Genomic DNA, 17,461 nt, shown 5'->3' on the forward strand with positions numbered 1-17,461 from the left:
ATCTCAAAGTCTCTACCCTTCAATGGGCCATTGCAGTGAAGATCTATCTGGTCCTAACTTTGGATGTCAAGAAACTGAATTTTTTCAGTTGTATGTGATATGGACTTTCACTAGTCATTTATTCATATATGAATATAGGAAAATTATGTCCAATTCATTCTACTGTCTTTCTTATTCCTATCCCTCTCCCTTCCCTTCATTCCCCTTTGTCTAATCCAATATACTTTTATTCTTCCCTCTCTCTCCCTTTCAAGTAGGTATAATATGTCAAAATAGACTCTATTGTTATATATATTTAAAAATAACAAATAAATTTTTTTTAAAAAAAAAAGAAACTCAATTTTGTTCTTTCAGTATGGATTTTTCTATTCCCGTAAGTCAACTAAAACTTATCTGTAATGAAAGTAGAAGTGATTAATCATAGACTTTATTAATTATTAATTTTCAATGAAAAATCAAACCTGTCAATGAATGGGATTCTCATGCCTTTTTGATTGGTTTTCCCCATAGGCAAATCAGGAAAGTAAAACAAAGAGAGAAACTTTGATGTTGCTAAACAAGTATTTTGATGAAATACTGTATTTTTATATAAATGTAATAAAAATAATTTTAAAATAGTATGGTACAAGTTTGGGAAGATATAAGATACGTGTATCAATTTTACATAATTTGATAATATTATTTCTTTCAATTTTTGTCAGATTCATCTTTGAGTCTTTCCATAATAGAAATTAATGATCATTTTGTTGAATGTCAAATTAAGTACTTACAATATATTAAATTTTTCTATAATGCAATTATGAGGAACCTCAAAACAACTTTTGCTTTATATGTAGAAATGTGTTAAAGTCAAATATTTGGCACAATATAAAATAATAAGAAACATTTCTGTTTTCTTTGTTAGATGGAGACTGCTTCTTGTTTTGCTAATGATAGATTTTTAGCTGTAACATCACTGATTGAGCTAAACAAACAAATCATCTTTGAATACATAGAGAAGAAAACAACTCAACTAAAAATGGGAAAAGGATCTGAAGATATTTATCCAAGGACCATGTTAAAAATTTATATGTTAAACATGTAAACCATTACTGTAACATCTCATCTAGACCACCTCTATCTCTAACACTTCAGAAGTTTCAAGATTGAGAGTAGTCTTACATCATTAAGACATAATAAAAGAGAAATTCCTTGAGATCACAACTGTGAGGTCATCTGATTATACAAATTATTCATTTCTGTGCAAAATCTGAAGCATATTTACCTTTATTCTCCCAGGTTAATCTTCACAGTCACCTATCAGGACTTAACTCCTTTTCAAGAAACAGACACCAGGATGTACTTATAAAACTCCAATAACCTCAGTACTACAGCAAATTCGAGATGAAGTATCCTTTTGCTCTGGTTCAAGACAACAGGGAAGGTCACAGGAAAGAAAACAAATCAAAATGTTAGAACTGAGAAACTACTCATTAGGTTTTGTGATGATGCCATCTCCATTTTTATATAAATATGCTGGCATAAATCAAGGTCAATAAATCAGTAACTATAGTATTTTGAATTTATCTAGACTTTCAATTATCACCATATTAACAACCAAAATAATTAGATCAAGCACACAGGAAAAGGTAATATTAAACCCTCTTTGATAGGGTTGGTTTCTTGACATATTAACTCTTTTTTTTTTTTTTTCAGAAAAGGGATAGTGCATCTCAGTGTGCTTACAAGCTAGGAGATTACTTCAAATTCTGTATTTCTTTATGGCATTTGCCAGTAAATGGATGGAACTGGAGAGTATCATGCTAAGTGAAATAAACCAATCCTGTAAAACAAAAGGCCTAATGTTCTCTTGGATATGCAGATGCTGACTCACAATACTCAGGTTGGGGGTTGGGGAGGTAGTTAAAGTTCACCAGACAACACTAGGAGGAATGGGTGGAATAGAGGGAGGATGGGATCAGGAAAGACAGTAGAATGATTCGGACATAACTTTCCTATGTTCATATATGAATACACAATCAGTGTAACTCCACATCATGTACAACCACAAAAATGGGAAGTTATACTCCCTGTATGTATGATATGTCAAAATACATTCTACTGTCATGTATAACTAAAAAGAACAGATAAAAAATCTTTTTTAATTCTGCATTTCCTAACTGCAAAAAAAGGAGGTAGCACTCACAGTTTATAAATAAACTGGTTTTCAAGCATAGAGCCAGAACCAATGATAATAATACACCATTTAAAATGGCCATTTAATTTTTTAAATTAAATATAAAATTTAAAATCTCTTGAGAAATGTAGATAAAATAGCATTCAAAGAGCAAAGTGTTCACAATAAGTAATAATAACAATAAATAAATAAAATGGCCTAAGGCAATGAATTTTATTTCCAATGGAAAAAAACAACTGTACAAACAAGCTTAAAGTTACTTTTTATGTGTCCGCAGTATAAAATGTAGTTTATAATAAAACCTTAATCCAAATGCCAGTAACTTAAAAAAAAAATGGGTGGAGGGGAGAAGTTTTTTTTTTTTTTTTTCATTCAGGGAAAAAAAGTTTTTTTCCTAATCTTCAACACACGATTTAAACATACAACTGCTGTCATATTTTATCAATTCCTATGTACTAGAGCAACAATAAACTCTAAATAAACAATGGGTCAAGCAAGGATTTACTTTAAAATACATCCTACTTTCCCTTTCCCTTAAATTTCTAAAACATCACATACTTTCCTCAACATCTGCAGCCATCAAGGAATGTTTAGAAAACTTGTTCATGATCTTAATTCCTAATCCCTGGCTCACTGGGCTCAGTGACAGAGATCAAAACCACCAAAAATTATGGCTCACTTGAGGTCAGAGGAGAGACCCTAGTTCGATTTTCTCTTTGGGTGAAAAAAACAGGGCTGCATCAATGGCTCCATGCAGGAGGGACAGAGGAAATTAGGGAAATGAGAAGATGCTCATCAACCAGCATCTGTAAGGTCCAGGTAATGGAAGTTCATGCACCAGCAGAAATCTAATTGGTTCCCATGAACAAGTCCTCAAAACAGATCCCACACTCTGGCATCTTTTGTCTGGTCCATCTCCTTCAGTGTCATGAATTCCTTTAGGCACAGGCTGTTCAAGTCGTGATCTTTGAGCTAGCCTAATGTCCTAATCTGTTCGGTTCCAATCAGCTGAGTTGCTAGCTGAGTGCAGGTTAGATGGTAGACTGTACCTGGAATGTTACTGATACGGCATTGGTGCCTCCTGGTCCAGCTCTATTACCTCACTGAAGCTGGCTGAGAGTCCTAAGGCAGGGAGATGTCACCTGAGGCTGGGATTTGAGGCAGTTCCCCATCTACCAGGGATATGGTGTATGATCTGTGCGCTGTGCTGGCAATCTTCTCATTTCCCCAATTTCTGATGATTATTTTAGTTCTTTAATTCCTGGCTTTCATCCACTTTTTTTATATATATATATTTAAGAAACTACCAAATAATGTAATCATGGGCATAAATCTTTCTCAGACTTTTCCTGTCTAAAGTTCTTTTCATTTTACCCTTATTTTTAATAGCCATTGGTTCTTATTATTTATTCAAGGTTGATGATGAGAAGTCTGTTGCCAGTCTGACTCCTATTCCTTGTCTGGGTTTCCACCTGGTAATTTTTTAGGATTTTTATTCCTCTCATCCCTAAACTTTATAAAGATGATGCTGCATGTAGGTGTTTTTCATGAATTCTGTGATGCATTTAGGAGACTTTTGAACACGAAGATATGTGCCCCTCTTCAATTCTCAGATCTTTTTTGTAAAGTTTCTTTAACTTTCTACCTAGGACTTTTAAAATCTCTGTTTATTGATCTTTAATTGATCTTTTTCTTCATGTTTTCTCTTTGTCTTTCTAGACTATGCCCCAGATTATAGCCATAGTAATCCATCATCAGTATTTCTTTTATACTTACAATCATGTTTCATTCATATCCATGAGCTCTTTATCATTTGTGTGTTTCCTTACAGGAGTATTCTATTCTTGTTTTGTGGGTGCATTTCTCTGAAAAAAAATACATTTTTATGTTATCCTTTGTATCTTGCATGACTGAAATTTATTCTGGAATCAAGTTTTTCTCTTATTCATACTGTATTTCTCTTTGATGCTGCTGATTTGCCATTTTTGGTGCACTGGAGTAGCTTGTTAGGTAGTAAGTGCCGACTCCTCATGGAATTGTATTTGCAAATATATGAGCCTATATTACGCTCTCCCAGGAATAAGAAAACTTAATACCTTGTGGGGAGTTTATCCTTTTGCTATTTATCCCAAATATAAGTGAGAACTTTCCTTTAAGATATAATGGCCAATTTGATAGCCCTAACTCTTTCTCATTCCAGAGAAGAATCTTCAGATTTTCTTTGGGATAAAATGGAGGCTACCATGATCTGAGTCTTAGGTTAGGGGAAGAGAGAAGGACATTTGTAGAATGGCTGGCTTAGTTGTATTGTAGGAAGGCATATTCATTTTAGTTACCACCCCATGTTTCTCACCCTTTCCCCATCCTCCATCTCACTCTTTTCTTGAACTGGCCCCCTCTAGGCCTTGGATTGCTGCCAGGAAGATCAGCCCTCTCCTCCACTGAAATCCATTCCCTGTATTCTAAGCAATTTTTATCTTATTACTACTTTATTTCTGTCTCTTGGAAACTCACTGAAATATCACATCTACTAATGATTCCCCTTCCTATTATTATTATGAAACTTTCCCTTTGTTGTTATTTTATTGCTATCTCTAGAGAGTTGGAAGAACAAAAATATATGATAAATCCAACACTCCTAGCTCTAAAATTCTAAGATACCTCACCTTCACAGTAGGAAATAAGTCACAAAAAGGAGTAGATATTCAAGTCTACTAGTAAGGGGCATTTCCCCTGAATAGTGCTGACGACTCTAAAACATGGTTGCCTTTTGAACTCTCTTTACTTATCTGCAGGCAAGAATTTGCTTTGTCTTTTATCACAAATACATCACATAAATCTCCTCAATCATATAAGTTCAGATCATCATTACTTAGTGGATCACATCTTTAAGGTAGGAGCTTAAAAGAGAATGAAAACTTACTTTTTCCAGTGTCTATAATTTAGCCTTTATTTCTTCCTGTATCCTTTTGTGTCACTGGGTATAGCTCAAACAACATGCTTGTGTGATCTTATGACTCAGTCAAGTCAGAGCCATGCTTAGCTGTTGACATGAACATTAGGAATACAATCTATTAGTGCCTTCATGATCTAAACTCTATTTCTAGTATGCTCCCAACCTTTGTATCACAAAGGTTTAATCTGAGATGTATAAATAAGTACCTCCTTTTTTTTACTGTCTCATAAATAGGTCATCTAAATTCTCAAAAAATAAAAAAATAAATTAGACCCTCTATTATATATTTCTAGCATCTGGGAACCATAAAACATCTTCCATTACTTTCCCAATGACACGACCATATTCTCCATCTCATCCTTCACTTCTCACTGAAAAAAAAATATATCTTTCCAAGTTTTAATTCATAATTCCTCCATCCTTTTGCTCCTTAACTATGATATTTGTACCTTATGCTATTCTCCTTGGTCTTCTTGGTACTAACATCATGCTATTTTCTACAAAATGAATATGATATTTTATTTTCTGTCCTTTTCCATTTACTACTAGGGCAGGGTGTAACACTAACCTCACCTGTTCTCTGTACCTAACATCATAAACCAAGTTAGAAAGTCTGGCAGAGCTTCCCTCCCTCTTGCCCATTAGGGATGCCTTTTTTATCATTTTCCACAAAAGCCTTCCTGGAGGGTAGCTCATCACAATGAAGCAGACTCACTTAGATGCACTCACTCTGGGACCCTACTAACCCCAGGAGGCTCCAATTGCATTCAGATGAAATACTAATTGGAGTGGGCTGAGCCCTTCCACCTCCCTGTATCAACTGGGTCTGTGACTCATTCTCCTTCCTTGTACCCAGATATTGCCAAGCAAATCCCATGAAAGCTCTGTAAGCAATTGGGCCTGCAGGGAAGTTCTACCCTTCAGGGGACACCATGGCCTTGTATACTATCAACAGCTATGCAAAAAGAAACCCAAGAGGATTCCCATTTCATCATCGCAAGAAACCAACTCTCCTAACCTATCCCCTCTGTAATTAATGACTGATTGTTACTTAACTCAGGTGAATTAGATGCAAAGCATGAAGATTCACAAGATTGCAATAGGAATACGCTGACCGTTGCTATTGTGTCTCCATCCTACTCTTCAAAGACTTTCTCCTTTCCTGTGCTCACCTTATCCTTTGGCTATGTTTAATCTGGCCATTTTGTTATTTTACAACTACCATTCTCAGAAGATCTGACTTAAACAAGTCTTTGATAAATAAAACTAACAGCAGGAGATGGAGGACTATATTGAAAAATGTAAGATTATATGCAAATGGAGAGATTATTAGTCTATATGACATAATAATGACATATGCCTTATTGATATAAATTATGTGTCATGAAAACAACCTCAAATTGGAAACAGTGGTATGTTTTTCTGCCATTTGTCTGCATGAGAGAAAGTTAATCACCAGCTAGAAAGCCAAATAACTGATTGATAAGGATGATCAAATTCTAGTGGAAATACAAAGATTTAAACCAATATTCTCCCCACCCTTCCAAAATGTATTGTACTTATCAAAAGCCATGGAGTGACATTTGTTGTTTTTGTTTATAGAGGATTTACTAGAGTTTCTGGTAGCACCTTTATTACGTTACGGAATAAAGTATTACAATGACTAAATCATAATATCACTGTCCAATGCCCCCCGCCCCAGAATTCCAGGGAGGCAATGGAGGGATTGAAAAGCCCTGGATGTGGTTCATCTTCACTAGTCTCACTCCAGGCAGATCATCCTGGAGTTTCAACTGTTTCTGAAACAGGATAAATTTGGGCCCCCCTATGAATTAAGAGCAATATTTTTTATGCTAAGAAGAAAAGCTGAAGAGGTACAATCCCCCACTCATCAGAGCACCAAAGAGGTGAAGAACAGAGATTGCCCCCTGCCCTGGCCTGTCTAGCACAGGCTAACTACATCCCCTGAGTGTATTTCCTGCCTGCTGGCCTATTCTGTCCCTCCTCAGGCCAACTAAATCTATATATGTATATGCCTGGTTTTTGTTTTCATAAATTATAGCTGTTTCTATGGAACCAGAAAAGAGAGGATATAGCTGCTTCTTCCAATTTGATCCAACTGCATAAAGTTCCCTTTTCATTTTTTCCATCTTTTGTTTATTTCTTATTCAGATAGGCAGGCAGCCAAATCCAGTCATCTGGGATTGAGATAGGGTCCCTTGGCAAGGGGACCAGTTACAATTCTTCTTCCTCCCACCCTCTCCATGCCCCTGCCCATCTAACAAGGACTTAAGACTCTTCACTTTTGCATGCAAATGTTTGCAGGGTGGCTACAAACAGGATTAAAGATTCAGCATCTCTACCTCCATTTTGCATATCTCCTTTGTTCCACGTCACCTTGGATTCCAGGAACAAGGTCTGATCCAATAAACATCTTGTGATGTATTGAAGTAACTTCCAGAACAGTAACTTTCTTATCAGGGAAAAGGCCCTGGCTGACAAATCCTGAGATAATGATGGACAGACCACACCTGATCAAGATCACCTGCTTTGACTGCTGTGAAAAGCCCCCAGCTATACAGACCCCAAACTCTTCACCTCAGTTCCCTTTCCATAAAACCTCAGGGACATTTAACCCTTGAAGGCATGTCAAGGACACGGATACCCTTGTCTTTTCAGTGTCACCCACTGATTAAAGTTCCTCTCATGCTGTTCACCACTATCTTTTTGTTGTTGTTGACCTAATTAGTCATACATGACAGTAGAATGCATTTTTACACATCACACAAAAATGGAGCATAACTTCTCATTCTTCTGGTTGTACATGATGTAGAATCACACCAGTCTCACCATTGCCTTTTCTGTTTGTTTTTTGAGGTGAGTGGCTGGACCTGATTTGTTAGATGCCTAGAATCAGGCTTCTGGCCTAGAACTCTGGTAACCCCACACCTATGACTTGATTTTTATTTCAGCTTTAATAAATAGACCTAGATATTAGAGAGAAATAGCTGCTAATTTCACCAAAAAATGTGCCCTAACCAGATACTATGTGTCCTGCTCATGGAACAACACAGAACCATCCTTGACAGGTCTCCCTCTTCCAAAATCAAGCGTGGATCCCATCTGACTTCCAACTTATGGAAAATATCAAGTGCAGAGAAATGAGTTAAACTATAGTATGGTGACAAAACCAGACAAATTCTGACTGTAGGAAATTCCACAGGAAAATGACCCAGTTTCTTCCACAATTTGTAAAAGACAAAAAGGGAGAGAAGAGATAGAAGAAGGAAGAGAGAGAAAAAGACAAAATACACTAAAGAACTAATCACACTTCGGGAACCTTATTGGAATTGTGCTTTTTTAAACTATAAAATTTTTTATTGTATTTTAATGAGAAAAATGAGTATTTCAACACTAACCAGGCCTTTAGTGATATTAAGAAATTGTTAAAATTTTTGTTATGATAATCGCATTGAGGTTGTATTTTTAAAAGTCTCTATCTTTAGGAATTGGTTTTAAATATATATGTGTGTGTATATACAACAAATTCATATGTTTATTATGAATAAAATCATAAAACATGAGATTTGGTTGAAAACAATAGGGAAAGGGGTGGGTTGAGATAGGGATGGTACAATATTGGCAATGAATTGATAAGGAAGCTGGGTGATGATTTTTTTTTTAAATGTTCTTTAATGAAATATGATCATCTTTTTTTTAAAAGCAACTTGATTTTTTAATAACAATTTCAGGAAAAGAAAGTTTGGCTTTTTATTCCTTTTAATGATTTCTGTAGTTGGCCTTTTTTTTTCCTTACTATATGATTCACTTTTGATCTGTGCTCCTCAGAGAGGCAGCAAAGACAGAGTCTTCGCTCAGCAAACATTTCCTGATCTTAACATTTTAAAAGTTAACACTTAAAATGAAAAGCCCTCTTAATCTCTAACCCCTATCCCCATCATGAACTTACAAGTTTAATACAAGTTAAGTCTATAAATAAACTTGTCCTTTCTCAAAAACACTTAAGAAACTTTATGGAATTATAGAGTTAAAAATTTTACTGAAAGAAACTAAAGGACCAGTCGTTTTACTCCTCAAGCTTCCTGGTGTCAGTGCTGGGTCGAATCACCCTCAGGCTGTTCCGTCTGCCTGCTGGCTTAAGGCCTCTCCATCGCTCTTCTCTTCTCCCTGATAATGCCTGTATTCTGCTTCAGCTCCCATGTGTTTTTGTGGATCCCTTTTACATTCTGAATTCCATTTTCTTTCAGGATGTCCTTTAGGTATCCCACAGGTGGTTTTGTGATGTCCACCAAGTCCTTAAGATTATACTACTGATGTTTCTCAAAGGCTGAAAACAGCATGACTAGTACATGTTGCTTATCACCCAAGCTCACTTTCCATCTTCTTTTTCCTTTCATATTCAATATTATATTGACAATAGAAACAGATTTGTCATTTGTTATTACAACTTTCTCCAGTTAATGTGATAACCTTACAGGTTTGGAAGATTCCTCTGTCTGCAGTCTCTTTAATCCCATATAGTTTCACTGGCAGCAGGTTGACATTCAGCTCTTTGTACCACTGTTCCTGCCAATGAGTTTATCTGGTGAGCCTTCAATAAATACTGTTAATGTCTGTCCTCCAGCATTTTGTAAGACAAATAGTGTTCTCCAGGAGCATTGACTGAAGCTGGTTTTCTGCCAACATCATGAATATTTGCAAGATCCTCATTCAAAGTAAATGACACCTCAGTCCTTCCTTGATTCTTGGCAATCCGCAATTTCCCAACTTCACCTTGTCCCGGGGCTTTAACACATTGCTGTGACAAAGCAATGTGTTAAAGCCACAATCTGGTGTTGTGCTTGGCACTTGTTAGGTCAAGTTCCCAGTACTCCACGGGGTCTACAGAGATGGAGGGCTGTGGATGAGTGTGCAAAGGGTGACAAGTGGTGGAAGGCAGACAGAAGCCAGAGTGGCTCACTGCCAGGATACCGGGAACCCAGGGCTGGGGGATGATTACTATTCTTTTATGGAAATTTTTTACCAGAACTATTCCTTTATTAAAAAACCAAAATCCATAATAATATGGCTTATATAAAGCATCCAAAATGTGTCTTACATACGTAGGATTTTCATAAGAACAATTGTAACAGGTTTCCACTTTATGTCTCGAATGTAAACCTTGCTGATGGACCGTGGGCAGCCTTTGTTGAAACTGACTTCTTTTTCTTTCCCCCTCTCCTTCACCCCCACTCCCTACTGCAGAAAAACAAGATCAACATTCTTCCTATCCTAAGCTATCTGTCCTTTCATTTACTGCCAGCTTGAACAAAGAACCACCCACCCCCAGACCTGAAAGTGGTAAAACAGCTCTCTTGAAGATGCAGCTGAACATTAATTACAGATATGGATAATATTTGGAAAACGGCCCTTATTGTCCCCTTTTTAAAGCCCTCGGTTTCCCCAGGCATTAAGAACGGCAGCCTCCATGATGTGAGTCCATAGCCTTTCTCCTTTGCTAGCAAAGCAATAAAATTTCTTTCTCCTTTTCCTCAAAGCCTCATTATTGGGTTATTGGATCCGAGACAAGGACTCAAACTTTTTGTACCAAATTACTCAGACAATAACTCTAGACGATGCTCCACATCACTAATAACCAGAGAAGCGCAAATTAAAATCACAATGAGATATCTCCTCCCCGCTGTTAGAATGGCTGTTGTCAAAAAGATAAAAGACTACAAATGGTGGGAGGATGTGGGAAAAGGGAACACCTGCACCCCATTGGAGGGAATGCAAACTACCACAGCCATTAGAAAAGTGGTATGTAGATCCCTCAAAAAATTAAACATAGGAATAATACGTGATTGACTAGAAGGTTAGGGAGGGAGAGAAGACCAAGAAGAGCACGGAGGGCTTGGAAGGCACTGAAGCTGTCCGGTATGATCCTGTAGTGGTGGATTCGTGTCATTATACATTTGTCCAAACCTGAAGAATGTACACCACCAAGAGTGAACCCAAATGTACACTGCGGGGGTGGGGAGGAGGTGTTCAATGTGGGTTCATCAGTCATGACAAATACACCGCTCTGATGCGAGCCTCTGTTGGTGGGAATGGCTGTGTCTGCATGGGAGAAGGGAGTCCATGGGAACTCTGTGCTCTCAGTTCAGTTTTGCTGTGAACCTAAAGCTGCTTTAAAATATCAATCATAAGTCCCAAATATCAGGGGAAAAAAGGAAGAGAGAAAGAGAAGAGGGGTGATTCCATCAAAATAGAAGAAAGATCAGTGGACTAGATGAAGGGATTGGGGGGAGGGAGAAGGGACAGGAGAAGGGAAGAACAGAGGACTGAATCTGACCTAACTTTCCCATGTGTATGTGTGAATACATCCCAGTGTATCTCACCATCACATATAGCCACAAGATGCCAGCTTAAAAAAAAAAAAAAAAAAAAAAAAACCAAAAACCTAAAAGTAAACAGCAGAAAAATCAGTAGAGGAAACAGAATAGGGGGACAGAGTAGGAAAAGGAAAAGACTAAATTAGAGCAAATTAAATTTTATTTTCAGGATGGAAAGTGACCAGCATCCCATTGGGAGGTTCTTCTGCCCAGAGGAGTCCAAGCCACCCTAAATCTTCATATCTCAAATAATTAACAAATAATAAAACACAAACACGAAGAAATATATTTACAAACAGTGAAGCCCCGATAGATCTAGTCCACATGGGTTGGACAAAGAGAAAATGGCCCCGGTGGTTTATTTAAGGGGTACATCAAAAGCAGGGATAATGTTTCAAGAGCAGAGTTTTGCTTCCTGATGTCTTGCAGTCAGCGGGTTGATTGATACCTCAGCAAGTCACACCCATCTCAGGTGCAATGTGGGATCTTAGGTAGAGCTTGAGGCGGGAGTTCACCTGCATCAGGCAGTCAGTCCCTGTGGGGGGTGCCCCAGGGAGTTCCCAGTGCCAGGCTTATCTCCTCAAGAGGCTATGCACAACACAGTCCACACACAGCCCACAGATGGCTTGTGACATTCCATGCATCTATAATTATGTCAAAATGAATCCTAATGCTATATATAAATTTAAAAAATAAAATAAAATAAAATTTTGCCAAAAAGATGAAATGTGATTGTTAGCTTAAAAATAAAAAACAAGGGGCTGGGGTTGTGGCTCAGTGGTAGAGCGCTTGCCTAGCATGTGTGAGGCACTGGGTTCAATTCTCAGCACCACATATAAATAAATAAAATAAAGATCCATTGACAACTAAACAATATTTTAAAAATAAATAAATAAAAATAAAATTAAAAACAAATAAATAGAATATTTAAAATAAATAAAAACTGAGTACAGTGGGACAATAGAAGAAAAGGATGATAAATCTCACAGTATACGTGAGAAGACATCTAAGCTATGTTCTTGATATTATTAAAGAAATAAATACACTTCTGAACAATTTTGAAAAATGTGATGGTGACCATTAATAAAATGAAAGTAAGATGTATATACTTCTAGATAGATGGTGGGAGAAAAGAGAACAAAAATTGTGATGTATAATAAAACAAGAAAATAAAAACCAAAATAAGATTGGCAGTAATCCAAAATATGGAGGAAGCACATTATAGTCACAAAAAAGGAAGCAACATTAATTTACAGGAGAAATACAGAGTGATGTACTCACTCAGGGATTATTGTGGGAAATTAGTAGCTATCACACTCAGTTCCCAACCATCTGAACAGACAATGGGATCAAAGTTTTATTAAAAGTAAATCTGTTGAATAAATCAGACAGCACTTTCCTATGTTCATATATGAATACACTTTCCTATGTTCATATATGAACTCCACATCATGTTCAACCACAGGAATTGGATCCTAATTAGAATAAGTTACACTCCGTGTATGCATAATATGTCAAAATACACTCTACTGTCATGTATACCTTAAAAAAACAAATTTTTTAATTAAAATTAAAACTAAAAATATTTTTTTAAAAAAGAAAAGTAAATCTGAATTAGAGCATGCCTTAGTCATCTACAGATATATAACAAATTACCATAGAGCGGACATTGCAAACCACAGAAATTTATTTCTCAGAGTTACAGAAGATGAGAAGGCCGATGTGGAGGTGCTGGCAATCTGAAGTCTGGAGAGGGCCCACTTGCTGATTTGCAGATGGTGTCTTCTCACTGTATTCCCACAGACAAGGAGCAGAGAGGAAAGGTAAACAAGCACACTCTGACCTCTTCTCATGAAGGCACCTATCCCATTCATGAGGGCTCCACTTTCCTGACTCTGTTATATCCCAAAGATACAGCTCCCAATCCCTTTGCCTTAGGAGTAAGATTTTCACACATGCATCTTGGGGAAATAGTCCATTCTCTCTCCTTTTCTCCTGCTTGAAGATAATTTCCCCTTAACCTTCCCTGTATCTGGACAGAGAAAGAAATGTGGCTTAATTGTCAGATATCTGCACAAAGCCACGATTCCCCATCCTGGCCATGAATCTGGAGAGTTTCTAAAAACATTACTGTCCACACTAGTGATTCTGTATTAATTGGTCTATGATTAGGCCCAGACATCAGTCTGTTTTTGCAGCTACCAGGTGCTTCTGATGTGCTGCAGGGTTGAGAATGATAGTTTGGAAGCAGTTTATTTCAGGCACTCATGTGTAGGCTGTGGCCAGAAGAATGTAAGAATTACTAATTAAAGAGTTGGTGTATAAACAATGGATGAAGAAGATTTCTTCGCAATTTTTTCCTTTTCTGCAGAGTGAGGTAAGATTGGTTCTCTGTATGGAGACTTAAGGGTGAAGGATTAAATGGTCCTCACCACCAGGTATTAAGAAGTCATGAATATTATCATGATAGGAACATTGTAATGACATGGAAACTTTTTTGGCAGTATATTAAGTATTGTGCAAAATTATATATAAAATATTATTACTATTATGAAAAATAAGCATATTGATAAAAAGTCTATGTTCAGTAGTACAATAATTTTCTTTATTTTTAATTGATTTTATTTTTTAAATGAATGCCAGTGGGATGCATTACAATTCTTATTACACATGTAGAGAACAATTTTTCATATCTCTGGTTGTTTATAAAGTATGTTCACACCAATTCATGTCTTCATGCATGTACTTTGGATAATGATGTCCATCACATTCCAGCATCCTTGCTAACCCCCTGCCCCTTCTCTTCCCCTCCCACCCCTTTGCCCTATCCAGAGTTCAACTGTTCCCTCTATGCTCCCCCTCTCTACCCCACTAGGAGTCAGTCACCTTAAATCAGAGAAAACATTCAGCATTTGTCTTTTGGGGATTGGCTAACTTCACTTAGCATTATCTTCTCCAACTCCATCCATTTATCTGAAAATGCCGTGATTTTATTCTCTTTTATTGCTGAGTAATATTCCATTGTGTATATATGCCACATTTTTTTTATCCATTTCTCTACTGAAGGCATCTAGGTTGGTTCCACAGTTTAGCTATTGTGAATTGTGCTGCTATGTCACTGTAGTATGCTGTTTTTAAGTTTTTTGGGTATAGACCAAGGAGAGGGAGTACAATAATTTTTAATCAAATAAAGCACATTAGGACCTTGCTACTGCCAGCTGATGCTACTCAATGTGTGGCCTACTGGTTAGCAGTATTGGTGTCAAGTGAAAATTGATAGAAATACAAGTTCCCATAAAGTTTGAAAAGCATGATACAAGACACTAACTAAAAAAATAAAAAATTAAATTAAAAAAAAACCTATAAGTAAATAGCAAAAAGATCAGTAGGATAGAGGGAAGGGAACTCCTTGGGGAGAGAGGAGGAAAGGAAAAAGGGAAGTCCTGGGGCCTGAATTAGAGCAACTTATATTCCATGCTTTTATAATTATGTCAAAATGAATCCTAATGTTATATGTAACTAAAAAGAACCAATTAAAAATACAATCAAAGTTTGCCAATATAGTTAAGTATAATTGTTAACTTAAAAATGAAATATCAAGGGCTGAGGTTGTGGTTCAGTGGTAGAGTGCTTGCCTGCAGGTATGGGGCACTGGGTTTGATCCTCAGAACCACATGAAAATAAATTAAAAAAATAAAGGTGTTGTGTCCATTTACAACTTAAAAATTTTTTTTAATAAATTATCAAGCATCAGCAGAAGAACAGAAGAAGCAAACACAATAGAAGAGGACAGAGAAGATAATTCAGGGTATAGGGGCAAGATTCTAGAAAAAGTGTACAATTTGGGGGAAATAAAAAACATAACTTGTTTCCGGTGTTGTACCAATGCTGAATCATCCAGCAAAAAAGAATCTAGCTGTCAGTCAGCACTTAGAAATATCTCCACCTGTTCTGTGTTTAGCAGCTATAAGAAGTAATTCAGAAGTATGTTACATAACCTTTTCTATCTTCAAGCACTCTAATCTAATTTCAGAAATGATGAAAAAAATAGACCACAATAATGGCAACTTTGCTTTACCACTTAACAGTTTACAGAGCACAATCACATATAAGATGTTAGATGAAAAGGTAGTTCCAGTTTTCCTAACATCTGAGAAAACCAAGGCTCATAAATTACACAGACTCAAATAAAATGATACAGTTAAAAAAAAAAGTGATACAGTAAGAAAGTTATGGGATTAAGAGCTCATCAAAAGCCTGATGACTCCAAGTCCGATGCACATGGGCTGCTCAAGTGCAGATTGATAGTGTGCTCTGTAGGGTTAACACCATGACTATGGAGCAGATGGGTAGCAGGGAGGCCCAGTAGTCATTTGTATAGGATATGAGCAAGACAGAGACTTGGAGGAAATTATAAGGACTGAGAGTTCAGTTCCGTTTGGGGAGGCAATATAGCACCTGCATGAACAGAAGATTTACAGACTCACTGCAAAGGTCTGGCCAAGCAAGTCACTTATCCTCTCAATGCCTCATGAGGATAATAATAGCATATCATAAGGTTGTTGGAAAGAGTGAGTTGATATGTGGAAAGAACCTTAAATGGTGTCTGACACATAGTAAGCACTATGTAAGTAAGCTACTATGCAAATGCAAAAGGTTTTAGGAGGAGTTTTATAATAGGATAATAGGAGGAGTTTCAAAATACATGAAATTAAGACCAATGGTCTCAATTGTAGCTATGTGTTAGAATCATCTTGGAGGATATTTTAAAGTTGCTGGTGCCTAAGTTTCACCTCATAATAATTGAGTCCAAATCTCTAGAATCAGGACACAGACAACATAATTTTTTAAAACTTCCCAGGTGATTCTGATACACAGTAAAGGCTGAAAAGCACTGATATAGATAGATAGGAAGAATTGGGGTTGACTTATGGGAACTTTACATATCAGTGATGGTAGTGGAAATAAATTGAGCTTATGGGAATGAACCTATAGTGAGGATTTAATTTCCTGTATTGTCATTGTACAGTAATAGTACTCTGGAAGACTTGAAAAGAGAAGTGAAATTTTTGGAGAGAACAAATTATACTTTTACAATGTTGGTTGGATTGTGAATTAGTACAACCACTAGGGAAATCAGTATGGAGTTTCCTCAAAAGGCTAGGCATGGAACCACCATATGACCCAGCTATACCACTCCTCAGCATTTGTCTTTGGGAATTAAAGTTATCATACTACAGTGATACATGCATACCTATGTTTATAGCAACACAATTCATGATAGACAAACTGTAGAACCAGCCTAGATGTCCATCAACAGATGAAAGGATAAATAAAATGTGGTATATATATATATACACAATGGAGTTTTATTCTGCCTTAAAGAAATATTAGATTGTCATTTTCAGAAAAAAAATGGATGGAACTAGAAACAATTATATTAAGTGAAATAAGTCAAACTCAGGTTAAGGGTCATATGTCTTCTCTCATATGCAGAAGCTAGAGAGGAAAAAGGACAAGAAAGTTGGAGGGGACAAGGTTCTCATGAAAATCAAAAGGAGATCAGAAGAAGAAAGGGATCAAAGGATAGAAAATAGGGAGGGAGGGGGGAGTGATTGGGAGTGATATCAGCCAAATTACATTTTTATCTTGTGTATCATGTGCATGTGTGAGTATGTAACAATGAATCCCATCAGTATGTACAACTATAATGAAAGAATAAAAGATGTGGAATAAAAGAGCAGACAAGTTCTGTGACAGAATAAGACAAGCACAGGCAATGTGGTGAAGACTCAGCGTAGGAGACGAAATGTCAATCAGGGATACAGTAAAGGTCTACATCTTTGAAGTCAGAGGACATGAATAGTGCAATATCATGGGAGCTAGGCATGTAGCCAAAGGGATTATTCCTAAAAAATTATTAGACAGATAGTG

The 17,461-nt window shown here is 36.7% G+C and overlaps 1 pseudogene; it reads right to left on the minus strand.

Moving 5' to 3' along the window:
- Positions 1–9,263: 9,263 nt before the first annotated feature.
- Positions 9,264–11,100, minus strand: LOC101957117 (general transcription factor IIF subunit 2 pseudogene; annotated as a pseudogene).
- Positions 11,101–17,461: the final 6,361 nt, after the last annotated feature.

The sequence above is a fragment of the Ictidomys tridecemlineatus genome, chromosome 4, assembly GCF_052094955.1.
Source record: "Ictidomys tridecemlineatus isolate mIctTri1 chromosome 4, mIctTri1.hap1, whole genome shotgun sequence".
NCBI classification, from domain to species: domain Eukaryota; kingdom Metazoa; phylum Chordata; class Mammalia; order Rodentia; family Sciuridae; genus Ictidomys; species Ictidomys tridecemlineatus.